The following is a 15,253-nucleotide window of genomic DNA, read 5'->3' as shown; positions in this document are numbered from 1 at the left end:
TCTCACGAGCCAGTAAGAGCCAGCTCCAGCCCACCACGAACTACTACACCCCAAAACCCCAAATCCCATTTGCTGTATGTCCAAACTCAGTTTCTCTCAAGATCCAATCCAAACATCAAGCAGTTTCTGCATATGGTTGCTACCTACCAAGTACCTTTTCAGGAAATCAAATGTGTAGAATGCCAGCTATACATAGGAGCCCTTCCCAATCTCTACTGTTCTCCCTGACAGCTTAAATTTTGTCCTTTATGACCTTAAATAGCATTTCTTTTTACATCTCTTTTATGGAATTTTTGGGTTTTTTTTACCTTTTTCAATCCATACTATTCAACATTTATTCAACAGTTACATATCTGGTACATATTTAATCTCCTGAGCTAGATGTTAAACTCCTTGAGGGTAGGAATAATGTCTTGTTCATCTTCATATTCCTGCAGAATCCTTGCCTGGGCCTTACACCAAATCATCACTCCACAAAAATTGAATGAATGAATTCTGATGAATCAAGATTTGCCCTAGGCTGCTTATGGATTGAAAATAGCTCAATGCTGCTCTGTGTAAAACAGGAAACTTTGAAATGTTAATGACTTAAGCTATGATGTGCCTACAGGAAAAATGAACACAAGTTGCCAGTCTTGATGAAATTGTACTCCTTTACCAGAGCAAAGTAGCAGAAAAAGCTTTTCTTTAATCAGGAAAAAGAAGCCCAGGAGGTTTCTGTATGATGAGAAGGAACCATGTGTCTGCCCCACTCCCTGCTATGTTGTCTCTTATCAATGTTTCTATCTTTGTCTTCTATGATTGCCCCTCCCTCAGCTACTCCCCATTTCTAAGTCTGCTAAGATAGCATTATAGCAAAACCGGGCAGGGGTTTACAGCAGGTGTTGGCCACAACACTGGTTCCAATCCTCCGGGCTGGGAAAACATAGACCAGGACTCTAGTTTAAACAGACTGTTGAAAATTCAGTTTCCTAAACTAATAGTAATAACAAGAATGCTTTTGTGCTAACATTTTCAGAATTACTGTGTTCGATGTTTAGTACTTTTGTTAGTATTTTGGACATTATTCTTTAGAAAGAGGTAAAGAAGTGTTGAAGGTTACAAAAAAGGTTTCAAATACTCCGTGGTTAAAAGTCAAATGTTTGTAGACAGGCAAACAAATACAGCATAATTTGACATTGAAAGAGTTCTGCTGGTATTAGTTTATGATATTCAAGTAACTCATTTCACTGTTTACAGTAGAACTTATTGGTTAAAATTATATTCTTCTTTTAATTTAAACTAGATACAATTTTTTTCTTCAGCAAATCTCTTTGGAAATGATAGCATTCTGTACTTTGCTTTTGCTTATTTTTAACATTGTCTGTCTTCATATCATAAAACACAATATAGGCCTCCATTTAATCTCTGCAGTTAGTCTTATTTCAAATTCTATGGAAGAAGTACCTCACGGTAGTATAAATATTCTGCCACAGAATTCCCTAGGTCTACATACTTTCTCGATTAAGAATATGATATCAAACAACACTTGCTGTTTGACAGCAAGTGTCCCATTTTTATCCACCACTCTGTATTGCATGGAGATCTATCAACCCTGAACACAAGTCTGATGTGGAACCAGAAGGTGTTTGCACTTTTGAAACCTCTGGTAGGACTGATGTTAGCACTGGCATCAAAGATTGAATACGCAAAACAAAGCAGAGAACACATGCAAGGACTCCGGTGCACAAGACTTTTTCTTTTTAACTTGTCCAGATGTATGTCTCAAACCCACAGCTTTCGTGAGAGAGCTTGTGAAGAGCAATGATAGCAAAAATACATGGATGCTCCCTGCATTCAGGGGCATCCACACTTGTGAAAAGACTTGAGTTTTATTTCTGGGTAGCTAAATTGGTAAAATGTGTTATATGAAATGATGCTTATGTTACCCTATTTTCAATGCTGTAAATGTTGTATAGTAGATTATTGTCTTATTTTTGGTACATAAATGAGGTTTGTGAATTGACGCTGTTGGAGGGTTATGACTGAGAATACTGACTGAGTTAATCCTGGCCTTGAAGCAGAGTTCACCAGTGAGCTTAGTATGAGTCTCAAAGGAAGGAGTCCTAATGACTGCAACACCCACAAGAATGCTGTTTGTGGCAGTTCTGGGTTTCAGAATTAGATTCTTTCTATAGGGTTGTTGACGTTGAAAATTCTTAAATAAAACTTTTTTTTTTAAAGAAGGAAACCAACTAGTCTCACTTTCATTTTAGATTAGCAACCGAGATTCTGAGAGATTAGGTGATTTGTTCAAAGTCCAACAACTTGTAGATAACAGAGAAAGGACTCTCACTGATGTCACTCAGTGACTTCTATATTAACAATCCCTTCAACACTTTCCTCCCCATAACATGTGTTTACATGTTATGCTTTTCTTCTGCTCCATTTGTAGTCTCCATTTTTTTCCTCAGCTACCCCTTTGTGGATCATACTGTTGGGTCTATCAGTTAAGTAGTCTTGTTTGAAAGGCCCTGGCTGAGGTTCATGGCCCAGGCACACCCACCACCTTGGACATAGCAACTGTACCTCAAATAAGCATATGATTCCAATCAGTTATTTTTAAGGAACCGATATTACTGATGGAAGAGAGAAAGGTACCTTTTCTTCAGAGTAGGACCTGTAAATTCCACATCACCTGAATCTTCTAGATGCCATTTTTCTACTCTAGAGAGATCTTGCTGAGAATGAAGCCAATACAAAGAGAAGCAAAACAGAAAAGATTCAAGAAGCTGACATCAAAAGGGCCTCTGGATCCACCTACACCTGAACTTAAGTCCTAAACTGTTGTATTATTAAAGCTAAAAGTGTTCCTGTATTTTCCATTTTCTACCAAGCTGTGATTTTTACTTCTCCTCTGCCTTGGATACCTCTTATGCTCCAACTCACATCATCCATGTTTCTGTGGCCCTCAGGTCCACACAAGTAAAAATTCAAAGCATCTGGAAAGCACCACCTCCCCTACATCATCAATCTCTCACTTTCTGCTCCAGGTTCCTCTCACTCTCTGATGGGGAGCTGCTGGGAACCACTATGTGCAAACTTGAAAATACAAAGGAGTTCCCATCCTTTGGGGGCAAACACTGAGTATTGGAGGGCTGGAGCTGGTGGGTTGTCACTTCCCCTTTTTATCCCTCAGGCAGTCCATTCAGAGGTATATTCTTCACAACTCCTAAGGGGTCCAGAGGGGGTGAGCTAGATAGTTCACCTGATACTGGCTTCCCTCCTTCCTTGGCAGTCCCAAAGTCAACTACCTGACTGGCTAGTTTAGCTTTTGGAATTTTCTTTGTAAAAGAAGCCCAGGCCAATACAACTTCTTGGTGGCATCTAATAGATCCCATTATTCCTTTTTTGGAACTCTTGCCTCCCTTTACTTCTGAGATACTGTATTTTTTCTGGTTTTGTTTTTTTCTCTTCTAACTCCTCCATTAGTACGTCCCATATGAGCTTCTCTTCCTCCATTTTCCCATTAAATGACAGTGCTGCCCAAGATGCTGTGCTCAATCATCTCTCTGCAGTCCTGAGCTCTCCCACATCAATAGCTGCACCAAATACTTACAGCCACTCTCTAATCTCAAACCCAGACCCACATGATAAGCAAATTCTCAGAGCAAAAAGATCAGTCCATGCCATATGTGTTCTGTTTTGATTTTTGTGCCAATTTGATGCCTAGCACTGATCTAGAAATAGCAAAATGATGACCAATTAGATGAGTGCCTTTCACTCCTTGTTTGCTTGACCCATATACCTTAAGGGACCTCATACTTCATAACTGCACACATTTCCCAAAAGATGTTAGAGTCCATTTTCTTGTCTATAAACAGAATTTTAAATAATTTTTAGAAAGCTGGGAATTAAATTTTATACTGCCCCTTAGGAACTGTAAAAAGGCAACTTTATTTAATCATTGTTAGTGTTGTGCATATTTCCTTGATGAGGGAAATTGGGAGGTTGGGGAAGGGAGAGAACAGGTGTTGAATTTGTACCTCTGAACCTCTTGGCCCTAGTCACTTCCACTAACCCCTGCTGACTCCCTGAGTCACAGGGACAGGTATAGCTTTTGCTTATTGATTTATCTGCAAAGCCCCTGGACACTGAAACTCTGGAATTCCTGTAAATTCTATGCATCATAATAGGTTTTAAGTCTGAGACTCGGAACACCTAGAATTACAAGTGACTAGGAGAGCTTAACTGAGCTCACAACTTCGTTCTCTTCTGTGATCTATAAATACAGAACTCTACTCACCAATTATGTTCTCTTTTATGTCGGCATACCCCCAGCCCCTTAGGATCTATGCTCAGAGGAAAAGAGAACTGGAGGCCAACTCAGCAGCCAGCCACTCAGACACTGTGAAGGTATGTGTTTATGCATCTTGCCAATGAGTCTTTTTTTGCCTGCTCCCAAGGTGCTAGTTCCTGAACTCGATCACATTATAACCAATTGCTGTCTGCAGAATGTAAATTCAAACCATGTTCTCTAATTAATCTATTGTGTTCCATCCAATTTGCATTAGAAGTTGTAGGAGCAATGCCTGTAATTGCTTTTTTCCATGGCTAAGCTTATTAGAGACCTGTGCTCTGAGTGAGGAGATGCTGTGACGCACTTCTAGTATTGCAACCTTGTCCTTTGGACAGCCTCTTCTCTGGATGCTCAGAGGTTAATGGTCCTGAGTCTTAAGTTTAAACTCTCTCTAGCCAAATGTCTGTCTTCTCAGTTGTAAGCAAGCAGATGCAGAGCAGAGACAAATTGAGAGGAGCTAATTATAGCAGGAGGCTCCAACTTCCTAAGACCCAGGGTTGAAAGTGAAGAGAGAATTTGACTCAAAGTCCTTTCCTGTGGACAGCAGGACGACAGTGTGTGGGGGTGGGCGGGAGGGGGAGGGAGGCAGGAGTTTCTCACCCATGCTACTCCACACTCAGCCTCCAGCTATTCAACAAAATTGCTATTTAAGTGTACCTGCCAGTAGTGGCTCTAGGGCCTTGGCTCCAGGTAAATGGATCTCAACACCTTGATTCTCTAGATTCCTCTGTTTCACTAGATTTCAGGATGACACTGTGCCCTGAGATCTCAGCTCTTTCTCTAATGACTTCAAGAAAAGTCACTGAATTTTCAGAATGTTCAGGTTTTTTCTTGCAGGAATGGGAATGACAAGTTCCAAGCTCTTAGTGTGTCACCACTGAAAACGAAGTCTTTATATACATTTCGATATTTTTTGGTCATCTTCTATGTTAATATCTTAGCCTTGTTTTCCAAGTGAAACAAATGTCATGGTATTTGGCTTAATGTAAATAACACTGCTAATACTGTGCCACTAGACTTATGCTCTAGACCTTTCCTGTGACAGTACATCTAGGTCTCCATTTTTTTTTAATTTTTTTAATGTTTATTCATTTTTGAGAGAGAGAAAAACAGAGCACAAGTTGGGGAGAGGCAGAGAGAGAGGGAGACACATAATCTGAAGCAGGCTCCAGGCTGTCAGCACACAGCCCAACACAGGGCTCGAATTCACAAACTGTGAGATCATGACCTAAGCTGAAGTCAGACACCCAACTGGCTGAGCCACACAGGTGCCCCTAAGTCTCCATTTTCAAAATGCGGATCATCACACATGAAAATAGCTTTACAATACAGAAAATATCAAAAGTGTTTGGCCACTTTGGTTAGTCCAAAGTTTCATCACCTATTGCTGGTGGGAGGTTAAATCGGATTTGCCACTTGTGATAAACTGTTAGGTGGTTTATTCTAAATCTGAATACATGCATAGACCCTATCACAATCCAGTGATTTTAGTTGTAGGTATATAACTGGAAAAAAGGGGTAAAATATGTTCCTAGTAACAGTATTTGTTATAGCCATGAACTAGGAACAACGCAAATGTCACTAGAATGGATAAATGAATTGTAGAATAAATACTGGAATATTATACAGCAATGAGAATTAAGGAAAAATCTCACAAACACTGAAAGAAGCCAAACAAAAAAACAGTACATAGTATATAACTGCATTTAGTTGTAGTTTAAAAGCAGGCAAAAAAGTAAGCTATGGTATTAGAGATCAGGATGTGATTTCCTGTTAAGGGTATCAGTTATTAAATGAGCACAAAGGGACACATGATGCTGGCAATGACCTATTCCTTGAGCTGTTTACATGGGGTATTCAATATGTGAAGATCTAACAAGCTGTAGACTTATGATCTGTGCATTTCTTACATGTTTATTATATTTCACTACAAAGTTTATGGAATCATAGATAATGAAGTCTAGCAATCTTGTTTGGTTCATGTTAGGTTCTAGAGCAATGTATGTGAAAATGTTTTTAAAAATCCCAATGTGATAGTGATGCACCGAATTATTATTACAATCATCCTCACCACTGCCGCCATCTATCCCATACTATTTACATGCAGTATAACCCCAAGTACTTGTACCTTTCTAAATCAGAGACAATTCTAGCCTATGTAAATTTATCTTAGAATAAATGAGAAATCTGATCTCAATTTGAACTTTCTCAGTACTCAGATTCCTGGATTTTCTTTTTACTGCAACATTTTATGGAACTGAAGGCTAATCTAAAGCCAATGTAAAAGATGACCATCAGAATTACCAAGCATGTTTCCTCATTAGACAACGCCTTACTGGATAAGAAATATAGTCCTTCTCTACTCTGTTGGTAGAGTTGTGCACACGTGGCTTATTATTGTCACTTGTTCCAGAGAGTATTTTTTCTCCATATCCTCTCCATTCTCCCTCTCTGGTTTACAATATTGAGGCTATTTGGACAACTCATAGGGTTCAAGCCAATCTTGACAAAACCTCTGATCCTTTGTGCAGTCTACCTTAGACGCCTAACTTTTATGATCCATGTAACTGTCCTTAAAATGGTTCATTCTGCAGACAGAAACCCAAGCCCTTTAAAAGAAGGGAAAATGTGTTAGATCAAAGCTATAAACAGCAAGGGGCACTTGGGATGGATTAGAAGATGAGCTAATGGGATGCAAAAGTAGATGATTTCGATGGTAATTTTTAGCAGAAAGATAATATCTTAATGGTTGATTAAGATCTTTTTCTCCCACCATACATTCTAAGTGCCAAGAAAGCAGGAACAAGACTGCATATGGATCATTGACTTCCTGATGATTAAGCCCAGTACCTAACAGGTTCTCAAATGAGTGAATGATAGCTGATGGAAACGTGGACATTTATTTGGTTAAAACTATCCTGAGGACAACTAGTTAGGCCAAACATAGAGGCAAATATCAGTAAGTAGAAAGGGGAATGGGGAGGAAGCCCAATAAAATGTGAAGATTTAAAACATATAGAATGGGGAAATTTGAATATCATCTATCTGATAAGGGATTTGTATCTAGAAAATCTAAAGAATGATTACAACTCATTTACAAAAAGACAATTCATCTAATTTTTAAATGAACAGATTTGCATAGATATTTCTCCAAAAAAGATACACAAATGACTAATGTGTAAAGACACTCAATATCATTAGCCATCAGAGAAATGCAAATCAAAACCACAATGAGATCCACTTTATATTCATTAGGAAGGTTAGAGTCCAAGAGACAGATAATTACAAGTGTTGGTGAGGATGTGAAGAAATTGAAACCCTCATACATTTCTGGGAGGAAGTAAAATGTAGCTGCTTTGGAAAACAGTCTGGTATTTCATTAAACAGTTCAAGAGACTCACCATATGACCTAGTAATTCAACTCCTACATATATACCCAAGAGAAATGAGAACATAGGTCCTCACAAAAACTTGAGCAGAAATGTTTATAGCAGATTTGTAATAGCCAAAAAGTAGGAAAAACTCCAAGTGTCTATCAATGAAGGAATGAATAAAATGTGGTATATCCATATGATGGAATACATTTGGCAATTTTGAGAGCGAGGGGGCACACAAGCAAGGGAGAGGGGTAGAGGAAGATAAAGAGAGAATCTTAAGCAAGCTCCACACTGAGCGCAGAGCCCAACATAGGGATTGATCCCATGACCTGAGCCAAAATGAAGAGTTGGGTGCTCACATGACTGAGCCACCCAGGCACCCCACATTTGGCAATTTTAAAAAGGAAGTATGATTCATACTACACTATGGATTAACCTTGAAAACATCATGCTAAATAAAAACAGAGAGACCCAAAGGACCTTCTATTGTATGATTCCATTTATATGAAATATCCAGAATAGGATAAAAAAGAAAGATCAGTGATTTCCTAGTAGTAGGAGGCTACTGCAAGTTGGTAAGAGCTAAGGGATATAGACTTACTTTGGGGGGTGATGGAATGTTCTAAACTGTGGTGACAAATGAATAATTCTATGAATATAGTAAAAGTCACTGAACTGTACACTTTAAATGAGCCAGTTTCATGGTTTGGGAATTATTTCTCAATAAAGCTGTTCAAAATAAAAGTGTGATCACTGAGATACGAGACTAGGCACTCCTGAGAATGGCAATAGTAATAGAGAAAGGGTAGTTAAAAAAAAAAAAATCAACAAAGAAACTTTATGTATGTAATTATCTATTTTGCCTATAGAGGACCTCAAATTAATCCTTGACTCCAGGGTAAAACTAATTCCTCCTAAAATTGGGGGGCTTATTTTTCCTGCGCATATGCAACTGTAAATGCGGAAGAAAATATGAATAAATCAGGACATGCAAAAGCAAATTATGATAAACCCCTTTAGTACAGATTCTAATTTAATCATGAAAAACCAGGACCTGTAAGTCAGATAAATTAACTTTTCAGGAAAAACCATGTCCTGGCTGGGTCCATGGCAATCACATCATCTCTTTGCCAGAATGTATTTTCTTTCTCCAGGCAGGTCTCTCAAATAACCCCCAAATATTCCATTAAGAGCATTTCCCTTTATGCATTCCTTTGTAGTTTAGTCATTGTTGCTGATACAATACTAACAGACCTTTTCTTTAAGTCAGACTTCCACTTATTAAAGCCGTGAGACAAAGAACATGTCCAGAAGTCTGACAATTTCTAGTCATTTTTTTTTCCAGACGTGTCTGCCATTGTTAGTTTTCTTTCTTTCACAAATAAGATGTCTGCAGAGTTACAACAAAGCATAACATTTCCTGTCTCTTAGCTTGAAGAATATAAAACTAGCATTTTCTAGACAACTCCAAAAGTTCATCTAATATTTAGTAAAAATTTTAAAAACTTTCAATAGAGATTTATGGAGCTTCTCTGCTTTTATAATAAAAATTCTATGTTCTTACTATGAAAAACTATGAAACTTAGGGACAAAGGATGATAATACAGATTGATGTCCAGTAGGAGAGACTGTTTGGATCTCTCCTATTCTCATTTTGCTCTGTTCTTCTAATCAGGCTAGTACATAAACTACCCTGACTCCTTAAAACCTACCTGGTCTCATGTATAAGTATATGCAAATTCTATATGATAATGAGAATAAAGTTGGCAAATTGACACATTTTGCTATTTACTGACATTAAGTATTACCTGAAGGTTAGAAAGGATCTGAAACATCATACAGTCCAACCATATACTGATGACACTTGAATACCTTCCACCAAACTTCCAGTCCAACTCCTCAAACACAAACAGTCAATTCTATTTCTATAAAGCTCCCACTGACTTAAAGTGCTTTATAATTAAAATTATTCTAGATCTCTTATCTTAGAGCCTACACAAAAGCAGCCTACATATTATCTTAATATTTCATTGACTCCCCACAAAAGTATAATAAATTCAATAACATTATCTCCATTTAATACCTACTCAAAGTGAGACTTGAGTAGCTTACTTTTTTCAGGCCCATGCTGCAAGGGGGTGGGGGAGCCAAAGGACCTCCAATTCTCTTTACTTCAAAGGCTTCTACTCATTCAGGAATAATTCCCCATTCTTTCAAACATTCTGCACCCAAGATTTTTAAAATTCTACTCAATGTACCCTCGTATGGTACTGTTAATGTGTGACATTCGGAATTCAACACTTCTAGAGTGATCTTATCAGGACAAAGTAGAACAAAAGCATCACACCTCTCTCCACAATTATATCCATGGAACATCATCTGCACTTACTGATTTTTTATCAATGGTAGGAGTTTGGGTGATTTTGTTATTTTACCAGTAATATTTCAACAGATATTTCGGGAGCATTCAGAGCACCTTTCAAAAGCTCATAACATTCACTTCCATTCCCTTTTTTTTTTAATGTTTATTTTTGAGACAGTGAGCATAAGCTGGAGAGGGGCTAAGAGGGAATCACAGGATCTAAAGCAGGCTCCACACTTACACCAGAGATCCAGACCTGGGGCTTGAACTCAAACTGTGGAGATCATGACCTGAGCGGAAGTCCAATGCTTAACCAACCGAGCCATTCACAGACCCCTATTTCCATTCCCTTGATTTGCAAATCAGCCATGTTAGGCAGGTGGGGGCAGTTATGAACTCTAGAAAGAGTTGAGAGAGACAATCCTAAAAACACTGCAGAGGTAGAAGTGTGACTTGACTCTATGCTGATCTCGTCACCCCAATCTCATGTTCTATTCACCACACAACACTGAGAATCAAAACTGAGTGCCCTACCCTTTCAAGCCCTAATTTTATATATGTTATTGTAACTTCTTCTTCTCTGTAAGCAATTGTTTTTAAAAGTTCACTATACATCCCTATGCTTCATACTGTGTAACTTCACCTTTTTAGGTACAATTATCAAGATCTGAGAAGTTGGCTTCTATGTGCTCCGTAACAAAACATCCGATAAATGGCAGCAAATGCCAAAGTAGAGTTAAAAGTCTCAGAGCTAGGGTTAATGGGTTTTTTTTTTCAGCATTTTAAGTATGCTGCACCATTGACTTCTATTCTCCATTTTTTTTTTTACAAGTGTGCTGACATTCTTAATGTTGGTCCCCTAAATACATCATTTATTCTTTTCCTAGATTAAGAGTTGGCCGCCTTTTACTGAAAATGGCCACATAGTAAATAATTTATACTTATGTGGTTCTGCTTCTAGATTATGGACATTTTCCTGCTTGCTTCATGGTTATTTTTTGACACCAAACACTGGCTGTAAAAAAACTAGTATCAGAGACTGAATAAATAATGTTTATTCCCAGAGAAGGTCACACAACTTCCTTTCTCAATTATCTTGGTGAGGCTGACTCTAATCCATTATTGAGCTGTGTTTGGGCTCTGTTGTAGCTTTAGAAAAATTCAGTCTAGGGGTGCCTGGGTGGCGCAGTTGGTTGAGCGTCCGACTTCAGCCAGGTCACGATCTCGCGGTCTGTGAGTTCGAGCCCCACGTCGGGCTCTGGGCTGATGGCTCAGAGCCTGGAGCCTGTTTCCGATTCTGTGTCTCCCTCTCTCTCTGCCCCTCCCCCGTTCATGCTCTGTCTCTCTCTGTCCCAAAACTAAATAAACGTTGAAAAAAAAAATTTAAAAAAAAAAAAGAAAAAAAATTCAGTCTACCATGGTCTTCAAATGTTTTTATGGTGGGAATACAGCTCTCCCTTAGTAGAGCTTCAGATCTGAACACCACCAAGACTCCAGAAATTGTCTTATGTTTTACAGTTGGTCACTAGCCCTCTGAGATATAGCAGCTGTAGTTGTGAACCCTCAGCTATATGACTGAATAATCACCTTTTGGGGCTCAGGTCATGATCTCATGGTTCAGGAGTTCAAGCCCCACATCAGGCTCTCTGCTGTCAGCACAGAGCCCACTTTGGATTCTCTATTCCCCTCTTTCTCTGGCCTTTCCCTGCTTGCATGCTCTCTCTCAAAAATAAATATTAAAAAATAGTAATAACTGCCTTTTAGGTGTCACTTGAAAGTCTCACTTTCTATCCCTGCAACTGGTTTTCTAGGCTTCATGGAATTTCTACGCCTTGTTCTCACCCTTTTCAGTGAAAACCTGGCGTATCTCAGGACATTCTCTCTCAATAATTCTGCCATATCACAATCCTAATTAGGTGATTACTATTCCTTTGGTATGGCCCCATGCATCCTGGGGGAAGGGCTGAGATCTAATCTAGCTCTCTGCCTTGTCCTCATCCTTTGAGGTTCTCATCATCATAAAAACCCCATGCACTTCAGGATGGAGGTGGGGATCTTGCTCTGTTCTTCTGCCCTGTTTTGTCTAACTGCTGACTTACATTCAGGGAAGTAGCATTTTGCCTGAAGAAAGTGCTCTCTCAACTATGCCTCTTCTTCCCTTCAGGGATGTCCTCTTCTCTGCCCCTAACCTTTGGTATTCTATCCCTGTGCACCATGGGAAATATGCAGAGATTGGATGTGTATCTGCTTTACAACCATGGATCCCTGAGATTTCCATTCATCATGTCTGTCTACATTTGAGTGTTAAAAATAGAAATCAGGCTGATTACTCCTTAGCCACATCAGAGGGGGCTTAATCCTTTACATCATGTCCCTAGGGATGACAACAGCCATGACACTCTTCATTCCTAGAAATAGCCTTTTCCTTTCTGAAACTTAGCTGATTTGTATTTTACTTGTTCTAAGTTACTTTTTAAAACTTATCCAGTTTGCTCTTGTTGAGATAAAAGTGATGGTCTTTTTCTCCTCCAAATTTTCCTTATTTTAACCTCGGTTAAAATTCTGCCCCACCATTGCTTCATTGTACTAGCTTCCTTCAAATTACATAAAGTCAAATACTTCAGTTTTCCCCTCCATAAAATGGGGACGATAATAGTAGGTCATTTTTAATATTTTTAAATATTTGAGAGAGAGGAAGAGAAAGAGAGATCACATGCATGCAAGCAGGGGAGAGGGGCAAAGAGAGAATCCCAAGCAGGCTCCACACTCAGCATGGAGTCCGATGCAGGGTTAGATCTCAAGACCACAAGATCATAACCTGAGCCGCTATCAAGAGTCAGACATTTAACCAAGTGAACCACCGAGGTGCTCCTGTTTCATTTTTTAAATAAAAATGACAAGAAAAAGTACATGTGAAAGTATTTGGTATGGCAAGTAATCATTAAAGAGTATATCAGGAATAACACTAAACATTTTACTTAATTTACAGTCTTCTTTAAAATACACACACACATGCTCAGAGATGTGTTATTGCCACCTTATGAGAAAACTGAACCTCAGTGAGGGAAGTAACTTGCTGCCTCACATAGGTGGCAGGTGACTTAATAGGGAATTGAACCCCGATTTGTCTTATTCCTATGCATTTCTTAGTATATCATCTGTCACCAATAAGTGGGCCAACTAGGCCATCTAATATGTAAGTCTCCAAAAGGCACAACAAGCTTAAAACTGTGAGCAAAAGTGTCAAAAGTGTCAAAAGTTCAAATTGGGTAGCACTCAGTCACAACTAAATCACAGCTTGATCTGAGAATGAACAGGGCAATGGGAGATTTGATCAGAAGTAGTAGGATGAAAGTTAAGATGTCCTACCCAACCTCCCCCCATGCCTTATATACCCCAATCTCTTACTAAGATACGAAGATCAGACAACTAATCCTTTTGAGGAAATCACCTCTAACCAGGAAACTTTAAAGCCAAGACACGTATTAATCACCTATTGCCACATTAAGGCTGCCTAACAAGCCCCAAAACTCAGTGCCTTAAGACAACAAGCATTTATTTTTATACTAACGGGTCTGCAGATTGACCACAATGGCTGCTTCATCTTGGGTTTGCTTCGTAGGTCTCAGTCATAGATTTGGGTTGGAGAGGCTGTCAAATGTCTTTCCCATGGATGACGTCAAAAGCCCCCAGAAAGTTGAGCAGAAACATGAAAGTTTCTTAAAACTTTGGCTCAAAACTCTCAATGTTGCCTATATTCTGTTGGCCAAATCAAGCCACATAGTCAAACCCAACATCAATGGGTTCAGTACAGACCTCCCATACAGGTTGGGTGAAAAAAGTAAATACTTTCTAGTGATAACTTAATTTTCCATAACCAAGGACCAGTACTGGCTGTTAGAATCATGCTTCAGCATATCAGGAATAGTACTATCTCCAATATGCCAATAATTAAAGGAAAAGAGCCTGGCTCATGAAAATGTGGCTAATTTGAGATAATAATCCACACCAGAAGAAAACTCCCTTGTAGCCTTTATAATCACCATTTAGTTTGTTTCAAAAGGTATATATTCTAACACTTTTAGAATTTTGGTTAGGAGATATTTGAGAACCAATGCTCTGCTGTGTAGTTTGATGACAGCCTATTTGGTGTTTTTTCCCTGAAAACTTAGTTTAGAAAACACTTCTACATTTTATTATTTAAAGCTATAGATCATAAGAGCATATGTAAGGGATATTTACAGTCATATATCAGAAGTTCATTTCTCTCGAGAATTGCTATAAAGATAGTTTAGCTCATTAGTGACTGCCCAGATATCCCTGGGGCATTATAGTTGAGTATTATAATACAAATGCTTCCCATAACTTGCAATGAAATATTTTGAATATTTAAAGGCAACTCCTTACCGCAGATGCTTTATAGCATAATGAGACCTGATTAAATGCACTGGTAAATCAACATTATTGAAAAGTACTAGACTGACATGAATCATTTTCCAAATTTCCATAATGGTAAGAATATCTATTTGGCTATAGATAAAAGAAAACAAAAAAACAAAAACAGGACAAATGATCGGTCACCAAGATCTACCATGGGACTGCACTGCCTTGGGGACTATTGACAAATGCACAATGTAATGGATAAAATTCACTAAGATGGAACACCATCATGCATAAATGCAGAAAATGGTGAGTGTTTTCATTTATCTTTGACTTTCAGAGATGGAAGAAACAGTGCTGAGAAGCATATGACACCAAAAAATAAAGACCCTGGAACGTGGCTTATGCTACACTATCTTCTATTTTTTTTCTTTTTAAAATTTTTCTTCATGTGTATTTATTTATTTTGAGAGACAGAGCATGAGCACAAGTCAGGTGGGGGCAGAGAAAGAGGAAGAGAGAACCCCAAGCAAGCTCCTAACTGTCAACACAGAGCCCAAGGTGGAGCTCGATCTCATGAACCCTGAGATCATGACCTGACCTAAAATGAAGTCAGATGCTTAACCGACTGAGCCACCCAGGCACCCCTCTTCTATTTTTTTCTCAATTTCTCTCTGTCTTGAGTTCACAACTAGATTTCAAGCACATTAAGGGCCATGCCATTAGCATCGTAACATTTACATTAGCACTTACCTGACACTGGGCAGCGCCCCACATGCTTTACACAAATCATAT

The 15,253-nt window shown here is 38.7% G+C and overlaps 1 long non-coding RNA gene across 1 annotated transcript; it reads left to right on the top strand.

Annotated features, from left to right (window-relative positions):
- The first annotated feature begins 4,212 nt into the window (after positions 1-4,212).
- LOC122470058 lies at positions 4,213-14,858 on the top strand. The gene is made up of 2 exons (XR_006293808.1): positions 4,213-4,395; positions 14,615-14,858. It is a non-coding gene; the product is annotated as an uncharacterized LOC122470058 (long non-coding RNA).
- The last annotated feature ends 395 nt before the right edge of the window (positions 14,859-15,253 follow it).

The sequence above is a fragment of the Prionailurus bengalensis genome, chromosome D3, assembly GCF_016509475.1.
Source record: "Prionailurus bengalensis isolate Pbe53 chromosome D3, Fcat_Pben_1.1_paternal_pri, whole genome shotgun sequence".
Taxonomy (NCBI): Eukaryota; Metazoa; Chordata; class Mammalia; order Carnivora; family Felidae; genus Prionailurus; species Prionailurus bengalensis.
The sequence above is the reverse complement of the archived record's forward strand: the minus strand, read 5'-3'. Positions and strand labels throughout refer to the sequence as shown.